We start from the raw sequence: 17527 nt of genomic DNA, 5'->3' as shown, positions 1-17527 counted from the left end.
AAAAATACCACATGTACAAGAATGTATTCGTATTTCAAAGAAAGTTCTAACATCCTTGAGATGATTTCAAGCTAAGAAAAGGTACGGGTATTACAATATCTAGCCCTTAAGAACATTCGTCCTCGAATGAGACTGACTGAGGGGGAAACAATAAGATGAACATGAACTGAACATGAATAACTGGAACATGATCTTATGACTGATAAGCTAAATATAACATATTAAACATACATATCTGATGCATGCGTAACTGATTCACGAATGCATAACTAAGTGTTCTGAGGAACTAAGTTTCTCACAATGAGAATGCATGTCTAATGCATAACTACATAACTGATTGATACATAAGATCATGACTACATATGCAATGGTACTTGATACCAAGTTTATAATGGCAACATGAACATGAAACTGAATACCAAGTTCATGATGAACACCGATCATGAAACTGAGTAAACTTAAGGAGAACTGCTACCTTGAGCTTGATCTGAGTTGGCGGAGAAGAGGTGAGGATACTTGGTACGCATGTCAGCTTCTGCTTCCCAAGTAGCTCCCTCGACGGACTAATTTCGCCAAATAACCTTAACTAGAGGGACTTCTTTGTTCCTCAATCTACGAGTCTGATAGTCTAAGATTTTGACTGGGATGTCTTCAAAAAAGAGGTTGTTCTGAACATCAATGCTCTGAATAGGGACTACGACTGATGGGTCATGATGAATATAAATTATTCATATAATTTAGTATACAAAAATTATATTTTTAAATAAAATATGAATAATTATATTCGATCCTCGCATATTTTCTGATGAATTCTATAATAAAAAGGAGTACAGGAAGAATACAAAAGAAGAAATAAAGAAATAAAAGAATTCCACGGGTGTAACCTCAAAAGCTTCTCACACCCGTCAAATGAAGGAATGAAACAAGTGAGCGTTTTGAGAAGAGTTACAAGTTCACCATCACAACGACCACTTCAAAAGCTTCTCACACCCATCAAGTGAAGAAATGAACGTTGTGAGAAGAGTTATAAGTTGACCGTCATGACGACCACTTCAAACGATGCATTCGTGGGTTCAACATTATAATTTTCTATAAATAGAGGCATTTCTTTGATCATTAGGCATCCAACAATTAGCAAAAACAAAGTGTTGGTCTCTTGTAATAAATATTTCTTCATGTCTTTTTCATATCTAGTTTCATAAATTTAAGTTTTTTTTCTACTTACATAATGGAGTGATCTCTTTGTGTTGGGAGTGTTGAAGTAATTTGATATAGTATTATAATATAAATCTTATTTGGTTATTTCAAGACTTGATTTTATTTAAAAGCTAAATACTTAGTGTTGAAATTCTTTTACTAAAAATTAGCGTTACTTGATATTTTGTATTATAGTTATAGTTATATTAAGTTATGCTTCCCACAAGGAATAAAACTAAATATACTATAAGTATTTTATAAAATATAAATAATAATAACTTTTAGTCACTTGTTATTTTAAATCTTTGAAATTGCTTCTTTTGATCCTTATCCTCACAAAGGATTACTTCGAACTATTTCCTAGATTTAAATAATCTCTCTCTTATTTATCTCAATTCGTACCCTAGCGGAGGGATTGAGTCAAGTAAGATTGTTGATTTGAGGGGTCTTTATCTTATTTCTTTCAATCTGTATCCTCGCGGAGAGATTGTCTCAAGTAAGTTTATTGATTTAAAGATTACTCGCAAGGGGTCTTTATTCCTCATAAACACATAAATCAAGTCTAGAAAGTTATTCTACAATTTTGTAGAAATTACTAAAATAAGGATTTAATTATAATAAACATACCAAGTGAATTCAACAACCCCCAACTCCCTCTCCAAGATAATCTTCTAAACAATATTTCTTTACATTATATTTTAAAACTTAAGAAATTACCCTCTTTTCATCAATTTGATTCTCAAATAGTAGACAAAATACCATAAGTTTGTAGCATAGATTTTCCAATCTCTGTGGGACGATATCTTAAACTATACTAGATTTTGATAGAGTATGAGCAATAAAAATATTATACTATTTGGACTCGTCAAATATTTGGCGCCGTTGCCGAGGATTGGCATACATCTACTTCAGACTAAGTGTTTTGATACTACTTTAAGAGCTTACTTTTCTTTTTATTATTATTCTCGCTAATCTCGTTCTCATCTTATTTTATTTATCTTTATTAAACTTATTTCTCTACTTTATAAGTTTCAGGTAGTTTATGACCCGCTCCTCAATAAAAGATTTAGCCAGTTACGATCCAGAAATTGAAAGAACAATTTGTTGGTGTAGCAAAGAACAAACATCAACTTCTCAAGACTTTAGCGGAATGGATCACCGACCGGATGATGAAATTAATCAACCAGAAATTCCACCACCTGCTCTAGATGATCAGTTTGATGAAGTGGCGCCTAGACCCATAAATAGAACTTTGAGGGATTACGTTAGACCAGACCACTTCAACTGTGAATCTAGTATCCGCAGACCGCCAGTAGCAGCCAACAATTTTGAAATCAGGACTGGATTAATTCAAACAATTCAACAATCATGTACTTTTTCTGGTGATCCAAGTGAAGATCCACATAGTCATTCGATTGATTTCTTAGAATTAGTTGAAACAGCTAATATAATGGAGTCTCTCCTGAAGCAATTAAGTTATGGCTATTTCCTTTTTCTTTAAAAGGAGATGCAAAAACTTGGTTGCGAAGTTTACCTCAAGGATCTATTACCACATGGGATCGGATGACTCAGAAATTTTTAAATAAATATTTTTCTCCGGCTAAAACCACAAAGTTAAGACAAGAGATTTCTAATTTCTTGTAGACTGAAACTGAATCAATTTATTAGGCATGGGAAATATTAAAAGCAATGTTAAGAAAATATCCATATCATGGCATACCTGAACATATGTAATTGTATATTTTTTATCATGGACTAAAGCCTTCTTCTAGAAATGTAATAGATGTAGCTGCAGGAGGCTCCATCATAGGTAAAATCACAGAGGAAGGACTGAAAATGATGAATGAAATCTCAGAAAATGCTATTCAATGGCCATCAGATCGCATCATCATTAAAAAGGCTGCTACAGTAAATCAAGAAGATGTTTTAAATACACTAACACAACAGATTACTTCATTGGCACAAAAGTTTAAATCTTTTGCTAAAGAAGTTTGAATCTTTCCAGGTAAATACGCACCAGTCAGTTCAAGTTGAGGATTGTGACATGTGTGGAGAAAATCATCTGAACCATGAATGCCAAGCAACAAATCAGAAGGATGAACATGTTAATGTCCTCGGATATAAGCCATATTCTTTTAGTAGCCCCTTGGCACAGAAACATCCAGGCTTTCAATGGAGCAATCCTAATGGTGCTGAAAATCCTCAAAGCTTTCAAAAACATTCAGTACAAGGTCCACCTGGATTTTAGAATCAAAATCATGGAACATCAAATTTCAAATCATATCAGCAAACAGCTTTTTATCAACAAAGATCCTCACAAGCCCATCCACATATTGATGACGTATTATATAAACACATCAAAGATACTAATGAAAAATTTGAGAGTCAAAATAGAGCTTTTAAAAATATAGAAACTCAATTAAGTCAGTTGGTAACTCTTGTGTCAGAAAAGATTCAAGGCCCCTTACTAAGCAATACAGAGAAAAATCCAAAAGAGCACCTTAAGGTCATCGCTTTACAGTCAGGTAAGAATCATGATGAAACTTATGCAGATATTCAAGAAAAGGATCTGGCAAAGCAACAGGTAAGTAAAGATAAAGATGTGGAAATACCCATAAAACCATCAAAAGAAAAAGAAAAAATAATTGAAGAGAAGAATAGTAAAGAAATGACTTCTACCCCTGTGACAATTCCTTTTCCTCAAAAAATGAAATGAGAGAAGCTTGACAAGCAATTTGCTAAATTTTTGAATATTTTAAAGCAAATTCATATAATTATTCCTTTCACTGATGCTCTTTGGCAGATGCCTTCATACGCCAAGTTCTTAAAAGAAATTTTATCAAGCAAAAGAAAATTAGAAGAAGCTTCTGTGGTAGTACTTACTGAAAAATATAGTGCTATACTTCAAAATAAGCTACCACAAAAGCTCGGTGATCCAGGTAGTTTCACAATTCCAAGCACTTTGGGAGGGGTATATTTTGAAAAAGCACTGATTGATTCTGGAGCTTCAATAAATTTAATGTCATTTATTATTTTTAGATAATTAGATCTTGGTGAAATAAAAAACACAAGTGTTTCTCTTCAGTTTGCAGATCAAAGTACTAAAAAACCTAAAGGAATAATTGAGAATGTTCTTGTGAAAGTAGATAAATTTATTTTTTTTTCTAGATTTTATAGTACTTGAAATGCAGGAATGTCCTGATAAACCAATAATTTTGGGTAGACCATTTCTTGCGACGGAAAGAGCAATCATAGATGTTCATCAAGGACAACTGATTTTGAGAGTAGATAAAGAAAGAATTATTTTTGATACGCAAAAATTGTTAAGATTTTCAGGAGATGAGATTTAATCTTCATGCCTTTCAATTGATATGATTGAAGATCTTGTAAATGAATTTCAAGATGACAAATTAACTCTAGATCCCATGGAAAGATGTTTGCTTAATTCTGATGCACAACAAGATGATGATCCACCAATCAGAAGCGAGGAAAAAGATTATAAGGATGAGGAAATGCAATTAGAAGTAGTTCAACAAAAATTTGAACTCAAAATACTCCCTTTCCATTTAAAATATGTCTATCTTGAGCTTGAACTATTTTCAATGATTATTTCATCTTCTTTGATTGCTATGCAGGAATATAAATTGATTGAGTTACTATGAGCACACAGAGGAGCCATAGGACGTACGATGGGGGATATCAAAGGAATTAATCCGGATATTTATGCACACAAAATTCTCATGAAGGATAACTACAAACCAATAGTCCAGCCACAAAGGAGATTAAATCTTGCGATGCAAGAAGTTGTAAAAAAGAAGATAATAAAATTTCTAGTGGCAAGTATTATATATCCTATTTCTGATAGTCCATGGGTAAGTCCTGTTCAGGTATTACCAAAAAAGGAAGGTATGACAGTCATAAAAAATAAAAATAATGAGCTTATTACTACTAGAACGGTCACAGGATGAAGAGTTTGTATTGATTACAGACGTCTCAATGATGTCACCAGAAATGATCATTTTCCTTTACCATTTATTGATCAAATGTTAGAAAATGTAGCAGGATATGATTTTTTTTTTTTTATGGATATTCAGGTTATAACCAAATACCAATTGCACCTGAAGATCAGGATAAGACAACTTTCACATGCCCTTATGGAACATATGCCTATAGGAGAATGCCATTTGACTTGTGTAATGCACCTGTCACATTTCAGCGATGTATGTTAGCAATTTTCTCAAACATGACCGAAAAATTCCTAGAGATTTTTATGGATGACTTTACATTTTTTGGAAAATCATTTGAAGATTATCTTTATCACTTGACCTTAGTCCTTAAGAGATGTGAGGAGGCAAACTTGATCCTTAATTGGGGAAAATGTCATTTTATGGTTACGGAAGAAATTATTTTAGGACATAAAATCACTGCTAAAGGGATAGAAGTTGATAAGGATAAAATTGATATTATAGCAGGATTACCCATTCTCACAACTGTTAAAGGCATTAGAAGTTTTTAAGGACATGCAGGTTTTTACAGACGGTTCATTAAAGACTTTTCAGAAATCTCGAAACCTCTGACTAACCTTCTGATGAAAGATGTTAAGTTTGAATTCTCAAGTGATTGTTTAAAGGCTTTTGAAAGACTCAATAATAGATTATCAACTTCTCCAATAGTTGTCTCTTCAGATTGGAATCGACCTTTTGAGATTATGTGTGATGCTAGTGATAAAGTTGTAGGTGTTGTTTTAGTCCAGAGAAAGGATAAGATTTTTTATCCCATTTATTATGCTAGTAGGACTTTGAATGAGGCTCGGCAGAAATATGCAACAACAGAAAAAGAACAATTAGCAGTAGTATTTGTATTTAATAAGTTTCGTTCTTATTTAATAGGAGCCAAGGTTATTGTTTTCACTGACCATGTAGCTTTAAAATACCTCTTTGCAAAGAAAGATGATCGGCCTAGATTATTAAGATGGATTTTACTTCTACAGGAATTTGACCTTGAAATTAAAGAAAAAAAAGGAACAGAAAATAAAGTAGCTGATCATTTGTCTAGATTAGAGAAACCCCCTCTAGAGCTTACAAAAATAAAGGAAGAATTTTCTGATGAACACATTTTCTCAGTTCTAGCTCGGCCACCCTGGTTTGCGGATATTGCAAATTACTTGGCTAGAAAGTGGATATCCCAAGATCTTACTTACCAACAGAAAAAAAAAAAAAGCTTATATCTGATGCTAAATATTACTTGTGGGACGAACCTTACTTGTTTAAAAATTATGCAGATTCTATCATCAGGCGATGTGTACCTGAGGAAGATATGAAAAACATACTTTATCACTCTCATGGTGGACCAATTGGAGGACATTATGCAGCCAATCGAACCGCCTTTAAAATTTTAGAAGCTAGATTTTTCTAGCCAACCATTTTTAAGGACACTTGATCATATGTCGCAAAGTGTGATCAATGTAAGAGAAGAAGTAATATCACAAAGACAGATGAGATGCCATTATAATCAATACAGGTATGTGAAATTTTTTATGTTTGGGGAATAGATTTTATGGGTCTTTTTCCTTCTTCTCACTCTTATACATATATTCTCGTGGCAGTGGATTATGTATCAAGGTGGGTAGAAGCAATTTCCACACAAAAAATGATGCTCGTACTGCGTGTAATTTTCTCAGAAAAAATATTTTTACTAGATTTGGCACACCACGAGTCATTATTAGCGATCAAGGGACTCATTTCATTAATAAAAAATTTTCATCTTTGCTATCAAAATATGGTGTGACTCACAAAACAGGAACACCATATCATGCTCAAACTCAAGGACAAGTAGAAATTACTAATCGTGAAATAAAAAGAATACTAGAAAAGACGGTTGGAATTTTGAGAAAAGATTGGGTCTTAAAATTAGATGATGCTCTATGGGCATACCGAACGACCTTTAAAATACCAATTGGCACATATCTATATAAATTAGTTTTTACAAAAGCTTGTCATTTACCTGTTAAATTAGAGCACAAAATTTTTTGGGCATTGAAAACATTGAATTTTGAATTAACCTCTGCTGAAAAAAATAGATTTCTCCATGTCAATGAATTAGAAGAACTGAGGTTAGAAGCCTATGAAAATACCCGAATTTTTAAAGAAAAATAAAAAAATGGCATGACAATTTGATTAGACCAAAGAGTTTTAAGATTGGAAATTTGGTACTTCTTTACTGTAGCAGACTTAGATTATTTCCTAGAAAACTGAAATCTAGATGGACAGGTCCCTATTGTGTTACAAATATCACTTCTTATGGAGCTATTGAAATACAACATATCAAAGGCGGAGATAAGTTTAAGGTAAATGGTCATAGGTTAAAATTATATCTTGAAGGATAGTTTGATGAATAACCGTTAGTGACACTGATTTAATAATGAATCAAGCAATGAATAAGTTGAGCTGATGACATTAAACTCAGAACTACTATTTCTGCCCGCAGCCATTGAGGGTGAAGCAATGGAGCTTCATAAGTCCAGTATAAATTCACATCAATTAATTGTTTAATCTATTGACTTGGTTAATATCCAGGTTATTGTACAACCAGAACATCTCATGAATGCCGCTACAAAAACAGAGTCACCTACACAGGAATAATTCCATGGTGATCAGTATGCCTAAGTAACTGGTTGATTAACCAATTAAATGTGCATGATAATTATTGGCTTAGGTAATTTTTTGGTTTGTATTAAATCAAGTACAAATAATTATTTGTTTCTAGTACTATATATATAAACTTGTATATGATACTTTACTACAGGATCAAGGAATCAAAACTAAATTGAAAAGTTATTTTTCGTTTAAAGCAATACATATATATCCTTAAAATCACAACCTATTAAATCTTTATTTGTTATTACTTATTATAATTATTATTATTCTAATCATTTTATTCATATAATTATATTTCTATTGTAGAGGACACATTGAAGCTCCATAGAAGCAACAATTGCATCGATGCTGAGGAATATATATATATATATATATATATATATATATACTTATAAAAAAATATAAGGTGTATGACAGCATTTTCTTTCAAGCTTTCTTCTGCAGTTGTAAATTTGAAAGCCAAAAATATTTTTTTCTCTTTAAACATGATTGCATTGTAGGTTTTAAATTAACAAAGTAATTTTTTTTAAATTATGGTCATGATTATTTCTTTCTATTTTCACCATATGTTTTTCATAATTTTTGATTTTTGATTTTGTGAAGGAAAACGCAAGCATCTTCAACTCAGAAATCTTGTGAATTGAGAAGAGTTATGATCACTAAACAGGAGGAATCAATAAATTTGGCTAGAACTTGATCTTAATGTTTCTCAAGGCAAAATAATAGACGATACTTATTTCTAAAAAATGATATTAGGTCTTCTTTGGTAGCAAATTTTAACCTCTATTTTTATCCATGCCCACATATTTTTCCTTTTTAGAACCCTTATTTTGAGCCCTAATCTTTTTTTTCTAACACTCTAATTCTCAGAAAATATATGTAAGTTCAAATATACACATATATTCACTTCAACTATAAATGGAAAATATTTAATAGATGAAAAAAATAAAATTAGAAATATAATTTTCTTTGAGAAATGGAAAAAAAATAGTTCAAGTCTTTTTCAAAAAAAAAAAAAGAAAGAAAAAAAAGGGGAAAGAGAGAGAGAGGGAGAGAGAGAGAGAGAGAGAGAGAGGGAATTAAAAAAAAGGGAATGAGAATGAAAGAAAGGAACTGTCCCAAATTGAAAAAAAAAAAAGTCACTATGAAAATATCCTTATCCTACCAGCCTGAAGCCTAATATTACAATCCTATAAAGCCCTAAAATGATTTCAGAAAATATTGTCGAATCTATATTAGTGGAGACAAACATAAGGATCAAGCTTATGGACAAAACTGTGATACTCACTGAACAAGTAATCATAAACCTATCAATTCTAAAGGATGGAAGAGAAGAAGAAAGCAAGTTCTTACTAATACAGAGCAAAATTCAAAATGAGGTAAACAATTGGTGAATTTAAAAAGATTAATTAAATTGAGCATTATGAAAGAAATTTATTCTGCATAAATTTTCTATCCTACAAAAATCATGAATTTTTTTTCTTTAAAAATCTTCTTTTTTCTCGAGGACGAGCAAAAGTTCAAGTATGGGGGAATTTGATGAATATAAATTATTCATATAATTTAGTATATAAAAATTATATTTTTAAATAAAATATGAATAATTATATTCGATCCTCGCATATTTTCTGATGAATTCTATAGGAAAAAGGAGTACAAGAAGAATACAAAAGAAGAAATAAAAGAATTCCACGGGTGTAACCTCAAAAGCTTCTCACACCCATCAAATGAAGGAATGAAACAAGTGAGCGTTTTGAGAAGAGTTACAAGTTGACCGTCACAACGACCACTTCAAAAGCTTCTCACACCCGTCAAGTGAAGAAATGAACCTTGTAAGAAGAGTTATAAGTTGATCGTCATGACGACCACTTCAAACAATGCATTCGTTGGTTCAACATTATAATTTTCTATAAATAGGGGCATTTCATTGATCATTAGGCATCCAACAATTAGTAAAAACAAAATGTTGTTCTCTTGTAATAAATATTTCTTCAAGTCTTTTCCATATCTAGTTTCTTAAATTTAAGTTTTTTTTTCTACTTACATAATGGAGTGATCTCTTTGTGTTAGGAGCGTTGAAGTAATTTGATATAGTATTATAATATAAATATTATTTTGGTTATTTCAAGACTTAATTTTATTTAAAGCTAAATACTTAGTGTTGAAATTCTTGTATTAAAAATTAGCGTTACTTGATATTTTGTATTATTCTGCTTCCCATAAGGAAGAAAACTAAATATACTATAAGTATTTTATAAAATATTAGTTATAATAACTTTTAGTCACTTTTTATTTCAAATCTTTGAAATTGCTTCTTTTAATCCTTATCCTCACGGAAGGATTACTTCGAACTATTTCTTAGATTTAAATAATCTCTCTCTTATTTATCTCAATTTGTATCCTAGCGGAGGGATTGACTCAAGTAAGATTGTTGATTTGAGGGGTCTTTATCTTATTTCTTTCAATCTGTATCCTCGCGGAGAGATTGTCTCAAGTAAGTTTATTGATTTAAAAACTACCCGCAAGGGTTATTTATTCCTCATAAACACATAAATCAAGTCTAGAAAGTTATTCTACAATTTTGTAGAAATTCCTAAAATAAGGATTTAATTATAATAAACATACTAAGTGAATTCGACAACCCCCAACTCCCTCTTCAAGATAATCTTCTAAACAATATTTCTTTACATTTTATTTTAAAACTTAAGAAATTACTCTCTTTTCATTAATTTGATTCTCAAATAGTAGACAAAATACCATAAGTGTGTAGCATAGATTTTCTAATCTCTGTGGGACGATATCTTAAACTATACTAGAATTAAACAGAGTACAAGCAATAAAAGTATTATACTATTTGGACTCTTCAGGTCACCTATGCACTTCTTGAGCAAAGAGACATCAAAGACAAGATGAACTGAGGCTAGATCTGAAGGCAATTCGAGCTTATAAGCTACCTTGCCAAAACGACTGAGAATCTTGAAGGGATCGACATTTTGGGGGACTGAGCTTTCCCTTCTTGCCGATCGCTTCACTCCCTTCATGGAAGAGATTTTGAGGTAGATATAATCAACAATATCGAACTCAAAATCCTTTCTACGATATCTGTATAAGACTTTTGTCAGCTCAGAGCAGCCTGGAGTCTTTCTCTAATCAACTGGACTTTTTGTAAAGCGTCAAATACCAAGTCAGTCCCTATGACCAAGGCCTCACCAACTTTGAACCAACCAATTGGAGATCTACATCTCCTACTGTAGAGAGATTTGAATGGAGCTATCTGAATACTGGAATGATAGCTGTTGTTGTATGCAAACTCAAACAAAGATAAGTGGTCATCCCAACTACCCTTAAAATCAATTGTACACGCCCTTAGCATATCTTCTAAAGTCTGAATGGTCCTTTCTGCTTGACCATCTGTCTCGGAATTAAAGGCTATACTGAGATGAACTTAGGTACCAAGACCCTTTTGGAACGTTTTCCAAAAGTGAGAGGTGAACTGGGTACCTCTATCTGAGATAATAGATAACATAAAATCATACAATCTGACCAACTCCTTGATATAGAGCTTGGCGTAATCCTCGGCTAAATAAGAGGTATGAACTGAAAAAATGAGTTGATTTGGTCATTCTATCTACAATGACCCAAACTGAATCATGTTAATGACGAGTTCGAGGCAAACCCATCATGAAGTCCATGTTCACTTATTCCCACTTCCAAGTAGGAATAATGAACTCCTGCATAGGGACACTAGGCTTCTGATGCTCTATCTTAACCTGCTGACATGTAGAGCACTTAGCCATAAACTTTGCAATATCTCTCTTTATCCCACTCCACCAATAGATCTACCGCAAGTCGTGGTACATCTTTGTGGCCCCTAGATGAATGGAGTAGCGCGCACCATGCGCTTCTGTAAGAATTCACTGCCTTATGTCATCTACATCTGGAACAAAGAGACACACTGGCAACGAAGAACACCATCTCTTCCTTGGGAAAAAACCTCTATTTTCTGATCCTGAACTAATTCTTTTAACTTAACTAGAATGGAATCTCTATCTTGCTTTTCTTTTACCTAGAAAACTAGAGATGATTCTGAACTACTCTGAACACATACACCACCCTCTGAAGAATCGACTAAGAGAATGCCTAGTCTGGAAAGCTGATGGACTTCCTGACCTAACTTCTTCTTACTATCCTCAACATGAGAACCACTAGCCATGAACAATCTACTGAGAGCGTCGGCCACTGCATTGGCCTTGCTCGGATGATAAAGGATACTCATGTCATAATTTTTTAAGAGCTCTAACCACCTTCTCTGATGAAGATTGAGGTCTTTCTGAGAAAAGACATACTGAAGACTCTTATGGTCTGTGAAGACATCTACGTGAACTCTGTAGAGATAATGCCTCCAAATTCTTAAGGCAAAGACTACGGCTGCTAACTCAAGATCATGAGTAGGATAATTCTTCTCGTGGGGTTTAAGTTGTCTGGAGGCGTAGGCTATGAACTTACCATGCTGCATGAGGACATAACTCAAACCTACTCTGGATGCGTCACAATAAACTACGAACCCATCTGAACCATCTGGAAGAGCTAAAACTAGAATTGAGGTGAGTCGAGTCTTCAACTCCTCAAAACTCTTCTCGCAAGGATCTGACCATTAAAACTTGACTTTTTTCTGAGTTAATCTGGACATAGGGGATGCAATAGAAGAAAATCCTTCAATAAACCGTCTGTAATAGCCTGCCAAACCCAAGAAACTCCTGATATCTAATGGAGAGATAGGGCGAGGTCGGTTTCTTACTACTTCAATCTTTTGAGGATCTACTCTAATGCGATCACCGAAAACCATGTGACCAAGGAATGCTACTGACCTTAGCCAAAATTTGCAATTACTTAGTTTGGTGAATAACTGATGATTTCTTAGATTCTGAAGTACTTTTCTGAGATGGTCTGCATAATCACGCTCACTATGGGAATAGACCAGAATATCATCTATGAAAACTATGACGAACATGTCCAAGTACTGCTTGAACACACAGTTCATCAAGTCCATGAAAGCTGTTGATGCAATAGTAAGACCAAAGGACATAACTAGAAATTTGAAGTGCCCATACCGTGTACGAAAAGCTATTTTTGAAATGTCACATTCTCTAACTCTGAGCTGATGATAGCTGGATCTGGGGTCTATCTTAGAGAAATAACTAGTACCCTAAAGTTGGTCAAACAAGTCATCAATTCTGGAAAGAGGATACTTGTTCTTGACCGTGACCTTATTGAGTTGACGGTAGTCTATACACATTATGAGAGAATCATCTTTCTTGCACATGAATAGTACTGGTGCGCCCCACAAGGAAATATTGGGTCTGATGAATCCCTTATCTAAGAAATCCTTCAACATTTTTTTAATTCTATGAGTTCTGCTGGTGCCATTTTATATGACGGAATTGAGATAGGTTGAGTGTTTGGAAGAAGATCAATACCAAAGTCTATTTCCCTTTCGGAAGGAATTTCTGGAAGATCTTCGGGAAAGACATCTGAATATTCATTCACAACTGGAACGGATTCAAGACTGGGAGTTTCAGAACTAGTTTTCTTAACATTAGGAAACAAGTGGTCCTCTGAAAGTGGACACACTACCCTTCCACTCTAGGATGGGTTTATTTGAAAACTGAAACTGGACTATTCTGTTTCTGCAGTCGACTGTGGCATAGCAGGAATAAAGCCAATCCATGTCGAGAATGACATCAAAATTAGTCATCTCTAATTCAACTAAGTCTGCTGAAGTGACCAGGCAGTTCTTGTATATCTACCGAGCTATAATGGCTTTACCCACTGGGGTAGAGACTGAAAAGGGCTCTGCTAGGATTTCGGGACTGATTTTGAAATTGACTGCTATATAAAAAGTAACAAAATACAAGGAAGCTCCTGGATCTAGCAAAGCGTAAACATGCACATGAAAGATTTATAATGTACCAGTAACTACATCAGGAGAATTTTCCTAATCCTTTCGGGTCTGGAGAGCATAGAGTCTATTTTGGCGTTGCCCACTAGTAGCATTGAAAGTGGCACCCTGCTGACTTGGGCGACCGAACTGAGCTGCGGGATAATTCTGCTGACCCTGAGGCCCTGGCTGGGGACAATCTCTAACTCTGTGGCCTGGATTGCCATAACTAAAACAAATGCCACTACCCACTCAACACAAACCTTGATGGTGCTTACCGCAAGTCTGGAAAAGAGGATAGGTGCGGGCACTACTAACACTACCTCGAGACTTAGGGCCGGGCACCCTATCTTTGTTTCCCTCTTTGAACTTAGGGACTGGAGCACTGGATGTAGAGGGAGCTGGAACTGATGGCTTAAGACTAAATTGAGAACATTTTTCTCCTTCTAATTTAGGCTGAGCGAAGTTGAAACTACCTGTCTTCGCTCTCTTATTTTTCTTCTCCCTCTGCTTAATCTTCTGCTCTTCTATCTTCTGAGTATGAGTCATAAGCCTGGATAAAGTAACGTCACTATTCAGCATGGTGGATCTGCACTCATTAACCACGCTATCATTTACCCCCCAAGCAAACTTACTCATTTTGGCTCTGCTGTCTGCAACCACATGAGGGTCATATCTGGCTAATTGAGTAAACTTGAGAGAATACTCTTTCACTATCATATTGTCCTTTCTGAGGTTGATGAATTCTAGCACCTTAGCTTCTTGAGCTCTTGGGGAAAGAGTCTGTCTAAGAATGCAGTGACAAACTCCTCCCACTCTATAAGATCTGCATCGTCAGACCTCTCTATCTTCCATCGTTTGAACTAAGCATGAGCCACATCCTGTAACTGGTATACGGCTAGCTCAGCACTCTCAACAGTAGTCACCCCCATGATGTCTGTCACCTTCAGAACCTGGTCAATAAACTCTTAAGGGACCTCATCTACCTTAGACCTGAGGAAGGATGAAGGATTTATTCGGGTGAAGTCTCGAATCTTAGCTGCAGCTGAGTTGGCCACTGGTTTAGCCTGAATAGCTGTTGGCCGTTTATTCTGAGCAGCGACTGATTGAGCAAGAGTTGTGAATGCGGCCCTAAACTTTACATGAGAGACATAATTGTCCAAGGGATCTTCTTGGACAGGTTGGGTTCTTCTCTTAGGAGACATGTTCTGAAATAAGAAAAGAAGCGAATTAGACTGAGAGATTGACTTGAGATTATGCTCACTGGCACGACATGAATACTGAAAGAAGGGAAACTATTTCTAAACATCTTATAGCCTCCTACATATAAATGTGGCACGCAACACACTCATGTACAAGACTCTACTAAATGTGGCTTTCAGACTTCCTAGGACTCTATTGAACCTGGCTCTGATACCAAGTTTGTAACGTCCCGAATCTGGTACCCAAAATGCTACACGGTGCTCATGACCCCGAAGGACCACAAGCTAACCTATGACTGATATTTATACCTGAACAAGGCATAATATAACATAATAATACAAAAATATACACTGAAAGGCCATAAGGTTCAATACTGAACATAATCTGAATAACACATAACATCTGTGTGGGGTAGTAAAATACCCAAACCAAAACTGAAAATACTGAGGTCTGAAAATATGATAGTCTAGAAAGCCTCTAAACATGACTAAAATTGTCTGAGTGAGGAGTTGATGGGACATGTCCCCAACTAACTCCAACTAATAAACTAATCAATAAGATAATAGAAAATCATCATGTCTTCGAAAAATGAGGACTCACTTCTAACTCTAACTACTGAAACTGAGGACTACTGCTGATCTGGAGCTTGTGTCTCTGAACCTATGGTATAAGACACCATAGCACAAATGCGTCAGTACTTTGAATGTACTAGTATGCATGTGAGGTAGGCTGAATGCATAGGGTTCATATGCATGAACAATAATAATAACTGACTAACTATCATAAGCATGAGAATACATGCATGAAACGTAACAACTGCCACTAATACTATGAGAATATGATTTCTGAATCTGAATACTGATGACATGACATACTGATAAATGACATGACTGATAACATCAGTAACTATATCTAAATTTAACTGATAACATGAGTGACTGTATTTGACAGTCCTGAATCTGAGGGAACTATCTGAGTCCCATACTATACCTGAGTTGACTGTATCTGACAGTCCTGAATCTAAAGAAATATGTGAGTTCTATTACTGAGACTGATTGACTGTATCTGACAGTCCTGATCTTGGAACATGAAACTGTGGAAAGTAGTCATCTAACCGGCATGCACCAAATGTGCTATAATAGCTAAGCTGGGGTCCAATCTGTGCCCTGATTGGAAGGGTGCCAGTACCGCGCCACTAGTAAGGACAACGTGTGGATAACCCTCATATAACAGGTAAATCTAGTGAGAACGATGGGAACCCTCATATAACAGGTTAAGTCACCTCATCTACCCTCATATAGCAGGCTACAATGTCTAACCTATGCTGGTTACATAGTTCTAGAACGCAAAAATCACTTCTAGGAATCACACTCCCATATAACAGGTGAGTTTCCATCCTTGGGTTCACTCGGTACTAATTTCTACTCCTATCTGAATAGACACTAAACATGATTTACTGAACTAAACATGAGCTGAGTTACTGAATTTGCGTTGACTGACGGAATACTACTGATATCTGACAACTGACTGAGTTCATGAAATCATGAAGATTTTTCCTAAGTCATAAGACTGTCTGAAGTCTAAGGATTCATAGCTTAACTGAGAATATCGTGAAAACATGACATGGCTCTAGGCACATAACTAATATTTCAGGTACAAGCACCCCAGGACTCGATAGAAGAAAATTAACTAAGCATGATTTACTTGAATACTTGACTAACATCATAATCCATACTATATTTATAGAGGTATTTCATTAAACATGTGATAGACATAAACTTGTACATACAAGGGGATTTCAAGATATCATACTAGTTAGGTAAATTTTTTTTATCTAGGCATTTAATCAAACATATTGTAGACATAGTACATGTAAACACCATTGTCTAACAATTAAACATCATGGTTTAATTCTAATTTCATCATCCTAGGATTTAATCATAGGTTGCATGAATCTATAGCTATAATCATTAAACCCGCATAGAACTTATCACAAATCATGGAGTAGAATTTTATTTCTCTTTTATCAACATGAACAAGAACAGTCAAATCATGAAATTCATCAAGAAAAATTCATAACTTGAATTTAGAAAAGAGGTTCTTGGACTTAATGAACGAAAGGGGTCCATGAATGAACACTATGCATACCTGGGTTAAGGTTCTTGATGTTCTTGAACTTGAAGAATTAGAAATCCCTTAGTTCTTGAAGAAGATTGGATATTTTTCTTGGAGATTAATGTTAGAGAGAAATCCTAATATTTGTTGTGAAATTATAATGAACACAATGGCTGAAATCGAATATAATTGGGTATATATAGGCGGGTGGTAAATGACCAAAATAACCTTGTCAAAATGACCTGAAAAAACTGAACGTAGAGTGCGACGGTGGCTTCCGATGATCCGTCAGAACTGCGACGGACCATCGGTCCTTACCATCTAACCTGGGCAGAAACTAGCCCCACAGGCTTAGTGCGACGGTGGCTTTTGACGGTCCGTCGAGGCTGCGACGGTCCATTGACTGCTACCGTCGTAC

At 34.8% G+C, this 17527-nt stretch overlaps 1 non-coding gene across 1 annotated transcript; it reads right to left on the bottom strand.

Moving 5' to 3' along the window:
* Positions 1 to 2808: 2808 nt before the first annotated feature.
* LOC124886256 lies at positions 2809 to 2915 on the bottom strand. Its single transcript, XR_007043342.1, has one exon. It is a non-coding gene; the product is annotated as a small nucleolar RNA R71 (small nucleolar RNA).
* Positions 2916 to 17527: the final 14612 nt, after the last annotated feature.

Source organism: Capsicum annuum, chromosome 7 (genome assembly GCF_002878395.1).
Source record: "Capsicum annuum cultivar UCD-10X-F1 chromosome 7, UCD10Xv1.1, whole genome shotgun sequence".
Classification (NCBI taxonomy): Eukaryota; Viridiplantae; Streptophyta; class Magnoliopsida; order Solanales; family Solanaceae; genus Capsicum; species Capsicum annuum.
This window is presented reverse-complemented; position numbering and strand designations above follow the sequence as displayed.